This window comes from Vombatus ursinus, unplaced genomic scaffold (assembly GCF_900497805.2).
Source record: "Vombatus ursinus unplaced genomic scaffold, bare-nosed wombat genome assembly UNPS02014973.1, whole genome shotgun sequence".
Classification (NCBI taxonomy): Eukaryota; Metazoa; Chordata; class Mammalia; order Diprotodontia; family Vombatidae; genus Vombatus; species Vombatus ursinus.
The window spans coordinates 1,168,789-1,178,639 of NW_020954751.1; the positions used below are offsets into that span (position 1 = coordinate 1,168,789).

General features: G+C 42.7%; 1 long non-coding RNA gene across 1 annotated transcript; it reads left to right on the forward strand.

The window, feature by feature from the left end:
• The first annotated feature begins 829 nt into the window (after positions 1–829).
• On the forward strand, positions 830–7,963 carry LOC114030644. Its single transcript, XR_003567653.1, has 4 exons — positions 830–1,097; positions 4,612–4,690; positions 5,155–5,276; positions 7,748–7,963. It is a non-coding gene; the product is annotated as an uncharacterized LOC114030644 (long non-coding RNA).
• Positions 7,964–9,851: the final 1,888 nt, after the last annotated feature.

Genomic DNA, 9,851 nt, shown 5'->3' on the forward strand with positions numbered 1-9,851 from the left:
TATAATTATCTTGTGATATATACAACTATATACAATCATATGATATATTATTATATAATACATGATAGATTATAATATAAAAATTATACATTTTGCTAAAATAATAAACAATAAATTAATAAATATGGTGCTCTGAGACTTACAAGGACCAGGTAAGGCAGATCCTACAAGTCCTATCCCCATTTTACAGATGATAGAACCATAGAATCCAAAACATGCACCTGGAAGGGACCTCAGAACCCAAATATTCTAGCCACTTCATTTTACAGCATGTCCCAAAAGTTTTAGTGTGGTCTTCAGCTTTTATAGCCTAAATGAAATATAAGCTTTCGTAGCCTAAGACTGCACTAAGACTTTTGGGACACCCTCCATAAATCAGAAAATTGGGATTTCAGAAAGGTTCAGTGACTCTGCTCACATGTCACCCAGCTAGAGGTGTTAGAGCTGTGATTCCAATCCAAGTTTCTTGCTGCTACACGATCCTACCCTCCACTGACCTCACCGCTTCTAAATGAGATCAATCCAACAGAAGCATATGCATGGACTCAGTTTCTGGATCTCTCCCATCCCCCACAGGCCAAATGCAAAGTCAATCGGTTAGGAAGGCCTGGGTATAATGGATAGAGAACCAGCCATGGAGTCAAGAAGACAGGTCCTGAAGTCCTGCCTCTGGCCCTTCCCTACCAGGGCTGGGTGACTGTAGACAAGTGCTCCTGGGAAGAGAGTGGGTGTAATCTGCCTTGGAAGAGGGAGTTTCCATACTGGTTTGGTTGTTCACTACATCAATGAGATCACAAGTCTGCTCCAAGTATTCCTGTCCTGTTGCTTCTTGACTCAGCCCAGGATTAGTAATCAGAAGACCTAAAGCCTGGTCTGAATTGTACCACTTCTTGGCTACGTGGCCTGGGACAAGGCCCTTCTTACCTCCAGGCCTCTGTTTTTCACCTGTAAAATCAGAAAGTTGGACTAGACATAAGAATATAGAATCATAGACTGAGAGTTAGAAGGGACTTTAAGAGTTAACGCTCTCACGCCATCCAACCTTTTCATTTTAGAAGGGAGAAGATGAAGGCCCAGAGACATCAAATTCTATGAACGTAAGTCACTAAATCACTTAACCTTTGGAGCCTCAGTTTCTTCCTCTATAAAACAGGAGCAATAATATTTGTGCTGCCTACCTCACGACACCCCTGTGCCTGTGAGGCTCAAGGATGGAATGCAGGTGGAAAAATGTACCCCCATGAAGCAAGCACTCTCTAAAAGTGAATTATTATTATTATTATTATTATTATTATTGCATTTGTATCAGGAGAGGAGGTGGAGACAACTCTGGTAACATCATCGCAGCAGGTATCCTTACAGATGATTGTGTGAAATATTATAAAAAGCTATAAAATGTGTTTGTTTCACTGGGGACAGGCCCAACTGCACCCTGGACTGTCAGAGATATGATAAAGGCCTAATTCCAACGTGTTCAGCCCTGCTCAAAGGAGCTTGGGGGGATAGGGAAGGGAAGTAGAAAGGAAGCAGTGAATAGGTGCGGCCAGGGGATTTCTTGAGTTTGTAAGAGGAAAGAGGAAAGTTCAGAATGAAGAAATAAATCCTTTGACCGAAAGGAAGGGAAAGTTCCCTGACACAGCTTTTCTGGTTAGGGTTCAATGATACATGCTGCTTTTCACCTTCCTTGTAAGATTTAAGACATGCTGACTCACTAGACTGGGAGATAGCTCCTGTATGCAGGAAGGTCAGGTTCTAAGCCCAGGAGCCCTGTCTGGGATCTAAATGTTGAATTCTGGGATGCTGGGGGCCAAGGAGAGATTCTGACACAGTGTGCTCCAGGAAACCTCCCTCCTATCGGTTCCCCTTCTCTCCACCCACATAATCACCACCCCATTTCAGGCCCTCATCACTTCTGGCCTGGACTATTGCAATAACCTTCTAATTGGTCACCTTGCCTTCGTTCTCTTCCCCCTTTCCACAACACCCTCCACAAAGTTGCCAAAATGGTTTTCCTAAAGCACCAAAGGTTCCAATGGTCCCCAAATTGCCCTTAGGACACAGTACAGTTCCTCTGTTTGGCATTTATAGCCCTTCAGAATCTTGATCTGGCCTGTACGTGACTTCCCTTCATGCACCCAGCTTCCTTTGAGTCTCATCTTCTGCAAAAATACCTTTCCCAATCCTACTCAGTCTTGGTACTTTCCTCTGAGACCTCTCCCAGTTTATCTCAATTGTATATATCTTTCTGGTATTTAATTGTTTGCATGCTATCTCCTCCATTAGACAATGAGCTATTTGAAAACAAGGATCAGTTTTTGTTTGTTGGCTTGTTTTGGGGTTTTTTTTTTTGGTTTTTTTAACCTTTCTTTGGATTCCCCAACACTTCGCACAGTACTTGGCACACAGTAGATACTTAATAAATACAAGTTACCTGATTGACCTTCTGTTCCTGTCAAATTGATCTCCATGCTGTTCACTGAACAGGACATTCTATCTCCAGCTTCTGAATCTTTGCATGGGGCTGATCTCTATGGGGACCGAGCATCCACCTAGAAGTATCTTTCTGACCCAAGAACTCCCTGACGGTGTCACTCTCCAGCTGGTCCCGTCTCTCTCAGGCAAATGGTAAACAGCATCACTGCTTAATACAACTGAGATGACCACACAGACCCCTCCTGATTCTCAAGGCCATCCTGTCCAAACCTCTTTAGGGCAAGGAAAGGACAAGGAGACCTGTGACCCGATTCCTCTATTTGTAGGTGTGATTTCAAAGCCTTTCTTGGCCAGACATCTCCCCTGCTCAGAATTAAATGAGTTTTAAAAAGAAAAACAACATTCTGACTGCTTTCAATACTACAATCCAGCAGAGCCATTCAGTTGTTTTTCTCACTGTCTATATAGAGAGAAAGTGACTTAGCCTAAGTATAACATGGAATCAAAATTTAATTAACTAAGAGAACCAATCCAGATAATTTAATTCCCCCAAAAGCTGGTTTTCACCCCCCCCCTCCCTTTCCCCCCCCCCCCCCCCCCCCAATGGGATTTTCTGGGCCTGATTTATCTGGCTTATTTCCTTAACTCTCCAAGTCTCACCAATATGATCACAGCCCGAAGCTACATGGAGAAAATAATTTCCTTAATCTAATAATAGCTCACATTTATATAACACTCTTAGGTTTACAAAAGTTTTTTTCCTCTCAATAACCCTTAGAGACAGGTTGCCATCCTTTGTCCTAAGTAATAACAATTCAAGTTTCCATAGTGCCGTTGTAGGTAGTAGAAATAGAATTAGCCTTATTTTCAGATGAGAAAACAGTGTCAGAAAGGTTAAAATGACTTGCTCAGGGCCACACAGTCAGTTTATGGTAGATGTATGGGGCATGAACTTGGGTCTTTCTAATTCCCTGGGCCAAACATCCTCACCTAGACCTCATTTTCCAGGAATAAGAGGCAAGTTTTATATATTCAGCTTTAAACTTACAGAATTAGCTTATTTGTAGAACTGAAATCTCAAGGTTAAAGAATTGAGATGGGAGTATAACATGGTAGACAGTGTGGTACAATGGGAAGCATACTGGATTTGAAATCAAAGGGCCTGGGTTCAAATGCTGGATCTTCCATTTACCACCTCTATAAACATAGGCTCCTTGACCTTCCTGGGCCTCAGTTTCCTCATCTGTAAAATGAAGAAATTTAACTGACATTAAAGGTCTCTTCCAGCTCTAAATCTATTAAACTATGGGCTAGGACAGAATTTAACCAACAAAGCAAAATATTAGGAAACAGCTGTCATTTAAAATGGAAAATGAGGGCCCCTGGAGACTTTAAAGTTTATCTTGCCAACCTCCTTATTCTATGGATGAGGAAACCTGAGGCCCAGAGATAGTTACTGAACTGGAAGACTTACTCAAATACATGAAGAAGCTGTGATTTCAACATTTATGGACTTCCCTAGGCAGGCACTCCCTCCACCAATACAGATAGCAACTATCTATGACTTCAGAGACAAATCCTAGGGGAAGGAGAAGGGAGGAAAGAGAACAATCTTTTATTAAGTCCCTACTATGTGCCAGAAACTGTGCTAAATACTTTACACATATATTATCTCATTTTAATCTCATAATAACCCTAGGAAGTAGGTGACATGATTATCCCCATTTTATAGCCAAGGAATTTGAGGCAGGCAGAGGTTATGTGACTTACCCAGGGTTACACGGCTAGTAATGTCTGAGACTAGATTTGAACAGGGGTCTTCCTGACTTTGGACCCTCTATCCACTGTGCCACCTACCAGCTTAGGGAGTTGCTGGCGATAGATGGAGGTTAAATGAATTATCCAGAACCATATAACCTGTATCAGGGACAGAATTTGAACCCAGCTCTTTCTGACCCCAAACTCAGGACTCTCTCCAATATGCCATCATTTAATAGCCTAGATAAATGGAAAGCTTGCCATTTTAAAGCTTATGAGGGGAAAACAAAGAATCAGACTGAACAAAATATTATTTCAGCTTCATCTTAGTTTGGAAAAAAATTGATGAGTACTCAATAGTTTTAGAAAACATAGTATCTTTGGAGACAGGGAGGCTAAGGGTTGGCTTTTTTTTTTCAGCTGCTTCACTGGGTATTTGGAAGAGAAAGTACTTGGATCAGTTCTTGGGACAGCAACACCTCACAGACCTGGTATCATGGTATATTTCATGCCTCATAAAGGAATCCTTCTAATAACTGAAGATTTAAGAACCAACTTTTTTTTATTCCAATGATTTTTGATAGAAAATGTTTTAAAATATATCCTACCCTTCCCTCCCTTCCTAACCAGAGTCCACTGAACCTACGAAATTTGACCTTTCCTTAAGGAGTACAAGTCATTATTATGAACATAAGTTACTGTTCCCTGCTCTAATACAGTAACACTTTGGGAGCTTATGGAAATCTGTAGGGACATTTGACCTTAGACTCATTGGCCCCAGGCTGCTGTTCTTTTTGAGTCTTTATTTCATTTTCCTACCTCCTCCCTCAATGTCAGGGTCCGAAAATCATAAGTATAACCCAAGTCCCAAAGAAGATCAATGCCCTATAGCCTTGTTAAGGGGAAGGGGTGGAGTTGCCGAGAGTGAAAGAGAGAAGTCTTCAGTTTCTTCTTTTCCATCAGGTCTCCTGAGCCGTTTCGGGTGCTTCTGACTTCCATATTCCAGAGAGAAGATGAAAAATGCCAACCCTACTACAGGTGCTGAAGAGACAATAAGACTCTGGGAAGAAGCTGACGTGAGAATGGTTAGAAGCCTTCATCATGTTCCTAGCCCTCTGCTTGCAATACAAGAGACCAGGGAATTTCCCCCTACATGAGATCTGGGACTCCCTTTCTTGGTTTAGCTGCTTCACCTCCTTCTCCTGTGCATACTTTCTCTGACTTCTATTTTGCTACTAACTTGGATAAATGGGTTTCTTTGCTACCTGCTATGTGTTTGCCCATTGTGGAACAGGTATTTGGTGGGAAGGAAGTCAAGCTTTAGATAGAGAGCTTGGGTTCCTCCTTTCCCCATTAAGAAATAGTCATCAGGAAAAAAAAAAAAAAAGATGGGGCAGCTAGGTGGAGCAGTGGATTGAGCACTGGCCCTGAAGTCAGGAGGACCTGAGTTCAAATATGAGCTCAGACCAAACACTTGATGCTTACTAGCTATGTGACCCTGGGCAAGTCACTTAACCCCAAATGCCTAAAAAAAAAAAATAAAATAAGAAAAAGTCATCAGGGGAGAAGCTAGGTGGTACAGTGAATAGAGCACTTGCCTTGGAGTCAGGAGGACCTGAACGGCCTCAGACACTTGACACTTACTAGCAGTGTGACCCTGGGCAGGTCACTTACCCCTATTGCCTTGCAAAAAAAAAAAAAAAGAGTGATCAGAAGTTTAGCCTGAATCTTAAAATCATATCCTCTAGTCTAACAATATTTAAGGGAGTAAATAAATATCATTCTAGCCCAGTACCCTCTCTGTCCCTCTCTCTCTCTCTGAAGAGACAGAGCGGTCCCCAGCCCCACTCTCTTGTCTCTCATCTTGGCAGGAAATAAAGTCTCCCTTGGAAAAGGGAATAGGGGACAGAAGTGGCTAGAGATGTCTATTCTGCCTCCTTTTGACCCATACAAGAACTGGAAGGACCTTCAGAGATTATGTAATGCAGCCTTCTCATTTTCTCTTCAATTTGACATTTCATCTGTAGTGGGAACTCTCAATATGGAAACTCCATCGATGCAGATTGGCAACATGTCTTAGAGTAGAGGTTCTTAACCTGAAGTCTGTGAACTTTAATATATATATATATATACACACACACACACACACATATATATATACATATATATGTATTTCAGTATAGTGGCTTTCCTTTGCAATCCTATGCATTTTGTTTTATGCTTTTACGACAGAAAGGGCTCAAAGGTTCTCTTGACTAACAAAGGGATGGGATCTTGACACTAAAAAAAAAGTTACACCGTCTTAAAGAGGTGCTTGGGATATTAAGAAATTAAATTACTTGCCCAAGGTCTCGCATCTAGAACTAGTTGGAGAGCAGAACCAGAGCATCCTGACTCCTGAATCTGTCTACATCCACTATTCCACCTCGCCTTTCATTTTATAGATAAGGAAACTGAGGCCTGGAAAAGTCATCATTTCTCCCAAAGTTCTTGCAACAGTAAACAGAAGAGGCGGATCTTGAACCCTCATCCTCTGTTTCTAAATTCATGCTTTTGCTGCTGCTGTGTTGTTTCAGTGGAGTCTGACTCTCTGTGACCCCATTTGGGGTTTTCTTGGCACAGATACTGCGGTGGTTTGCCATTTCCTTCTCCAGCACTTTGACTTCTACACCCTGCTATCTCTCTCATGCACTTTCAGTAGTCACTTAGAGTAATCAGAATGCCCATCTGGGTCAGCTTCTCCCCATCTCTTTTCCAACTTGTCCTCTCTTACCTCCTATGGACTGGAAAAATCAGATCTCATCAGGCTTATTAGAATCATGTTTAAAATAAGAGTATAATAACTCTAAATGAGGGCCCAAGGGGCCTCACCTATGAGTCAAAAACATGGGGTCTGGGGGAGGGAGGAGGACTTTTGTGACATCTAGCTTGACAGTCTCTTTTAAGTTTATCAGCTTTATTCCAGATAGGAGTGTTAGGCAGATGAGTGGTCCTGCATTCAGGCTGAGCTGAGTTCACAGAGAACAATTTTGTGCAACTCTATCTCATTTCTGATTCTGCTCCAGGTCCTTCCAGGAGAAAAGTGCACTGGTGCAAAGGTCTCTTAATAGTGAGGCCCTGCCTTCTTTAAGAATTCCCTCTGCTCCCCAGGTCTTCGTGGGTGGGGCTTGGAACAACATAGAATCTAGGCCCTTGCTAGTTCATATCCTCCTTTGGCCCGTGCTCCTGTTAGCATTCTCTTGGGGCCCCAGCTGGTTGTCATCAAAAATGCTACTTTTGGCTCAGCTGCCCTCATTTGAGCTTCCCGGGGGAATTCTATCGCCTGCCTGCAAGGAAGGGTTAGGCAGGGGAGGCAGGTTGTAATGTGGGACTAGACAAGTTAGAGTATTTTGTATTTCTAAAATGTTTGCTATCTATCTTTCCTCCCTATGTGATTCCTGGGATTCCTTTCTCCTTTAATCTCCAAATAGAATGCTGCCGACCCTTGGGTCAGAGACTGGCATGACTTTAAGGGACCTAACACTTATGGGGAATTTCTCACTTCTCTTATTTGTAGGCTTTACCCAGAAAACCTGGCGAAATCCTATCTGACACCACCCCACATACTGATGCCAACTCCGTCTGATGCATATAGTTTATGATATAAAGAAAGGTCAAACAGCCCCAGAGAAGGGATGAAAAAAATGAACTTCCCCACCTCCTTTGCAGAAGTGGTGGGAGATTACTTGTAAAACATTGCTTACGCTGGTAGGGTTGATGTAATTGGTTAGTTTTTCTGAGCCGCTTTTTGGGGAGGGGTTGGGGGCAGCTATTTAAAATACTTAGCCGCAAGAAATGGCCCTGGGGGAGGGGAGGAGAGAGGGATATATTTGAAAATGAAGGTGGTGTCAAAACAAAAGGTATCAATGAAAATATTTTAAAGAAAGGTCTAGCTTTGTTTTAAAAAATAGGAATTGGGACCAGACCAATGATTTCATTGGTTATGGGGAACTCCCCAGAGAAGAAACTCTTTCTATCAATGCACGTTAGCAGCCTTTCTGGACACCTGCAGACTTAAAGAATTGCCTAGACCCAGGGTGGGTAATGTGCAGCCACATGTGACCCTCTAGGTCCTCAAGTACAGCCCTTTGACTGAATCCAAACTTCATGAAACAAATTCACAGAACAGAATTTGTTCTGTTTCCCCTGGCAGGTTCTCCATCTAAGGTATTGAGAGGTTAAGTTCCTTGCCAAAAATCCTACAACCAGTGGGTACCAGGACTCGAAGTGAGGTCTTCCTGGCTTCAAAACCACCTCTCTCTCCACAATGCCCTTATGCTGAAAAAAATGAGGCAAACAAAATAAAACCCTTGGAAAAGAGATGGAATCCTTCCATGAGCCACTGATCTTCTCAGAAAAGACTGATGTCAATTGCCAGTCATGATCTCCAACATCAGGATGGTTTGGGAAGTTGTCCTTACAGCTGTGGGACTTTCATTCTCTCATCTGATTTGAGTGATCTGACTTCTTTTGATGTCCTTTGCACCCCTCACCCCCTTGTTCCCCAGGTGTTGTTCTTTGCAGGCTTTTCCTTCAGTTAGTTCTACGCTGGGCTCCAGGCAAAGTTCCTTCTCAAGGCTCTGGAGTTCGCTATTGTGCCCAGCAGAAGGTCCTACCTGTGGCTTTCTCACGCCTTCACATGAATGTCTTTTGGCCAGAAAAGGCCAACCAAAAAGCCCCCACCAAACCCCAAACCACCTCTTTTGTCATTGGGTTTCTTCATTGTCACCATGGGAGAGGGAGCTCGAGAGTTCTGGTCTGGCAGGAGTTAGAATGGAAGCTCCCTAAGAGCAGGACTTATTTCATTCACTGCATTTGTATCCCTAGTGCTGAGGTAAATATTTAATAAATACTGGCTGTGCATAATCAGAACTCTCAAAGACTAACTGGGATTTTATATTCTGTGATGTTGTTAACCCAGTTCAACAAGCATTTGTTACAGGTCAGTTCTATACATAGCATCGTATGCTTGCCTCAATGATAACACCATGCTTCAAAAGATGGGCAAAACCATGAGGGGAAAATCCTGCTTGGGACTGATTCATTGGAAATAAGAAAACTTTGGGGGACAACGGTCATTCCACCGTAGAATTGGTGATTGAAAAGATGAGGAAAGCTTAGCATAGTGAGTACCATACGTGTAAAGGGGAGGATTTATACCCCAACCACAATTAGTGTAAACGAGGGAGGCCCAGACTTCTCAGCTGAATTGGTGGAATGTGTAAGCAAGCCCTTAATTAATTTGGGAGGAAGGAAATGCTTTGGTCATTAAATGAAAACAGAGGACACCCTGTTGTTGCCGTCCAGTCACGTCCTACTCTTCGTGATTCCATGGACCAGGTCCTTCCATTCTCCTCTCTCTCACAAAGTCTGTCCAAGTTCATGTTCATTGTTTCCATGATGCTGTCTATTTCATCCTCTGCTGTCCTCTTTTCATTTTGCCTTCAATCTCTCCCAACATCAGGGATGACACCCTGTAGGAAATATTTCAACCAGTTAGTTGAAGAGGATCAGCCATGCCTTGTGAGGTCAAATATAACAAAGGAAGCCAGTTCAAAAGCACCCAATCCAGAAGTAAAACAGTTAAGCTTCTGGAGCTTCTAGGCTCAGGAGCACCCTGA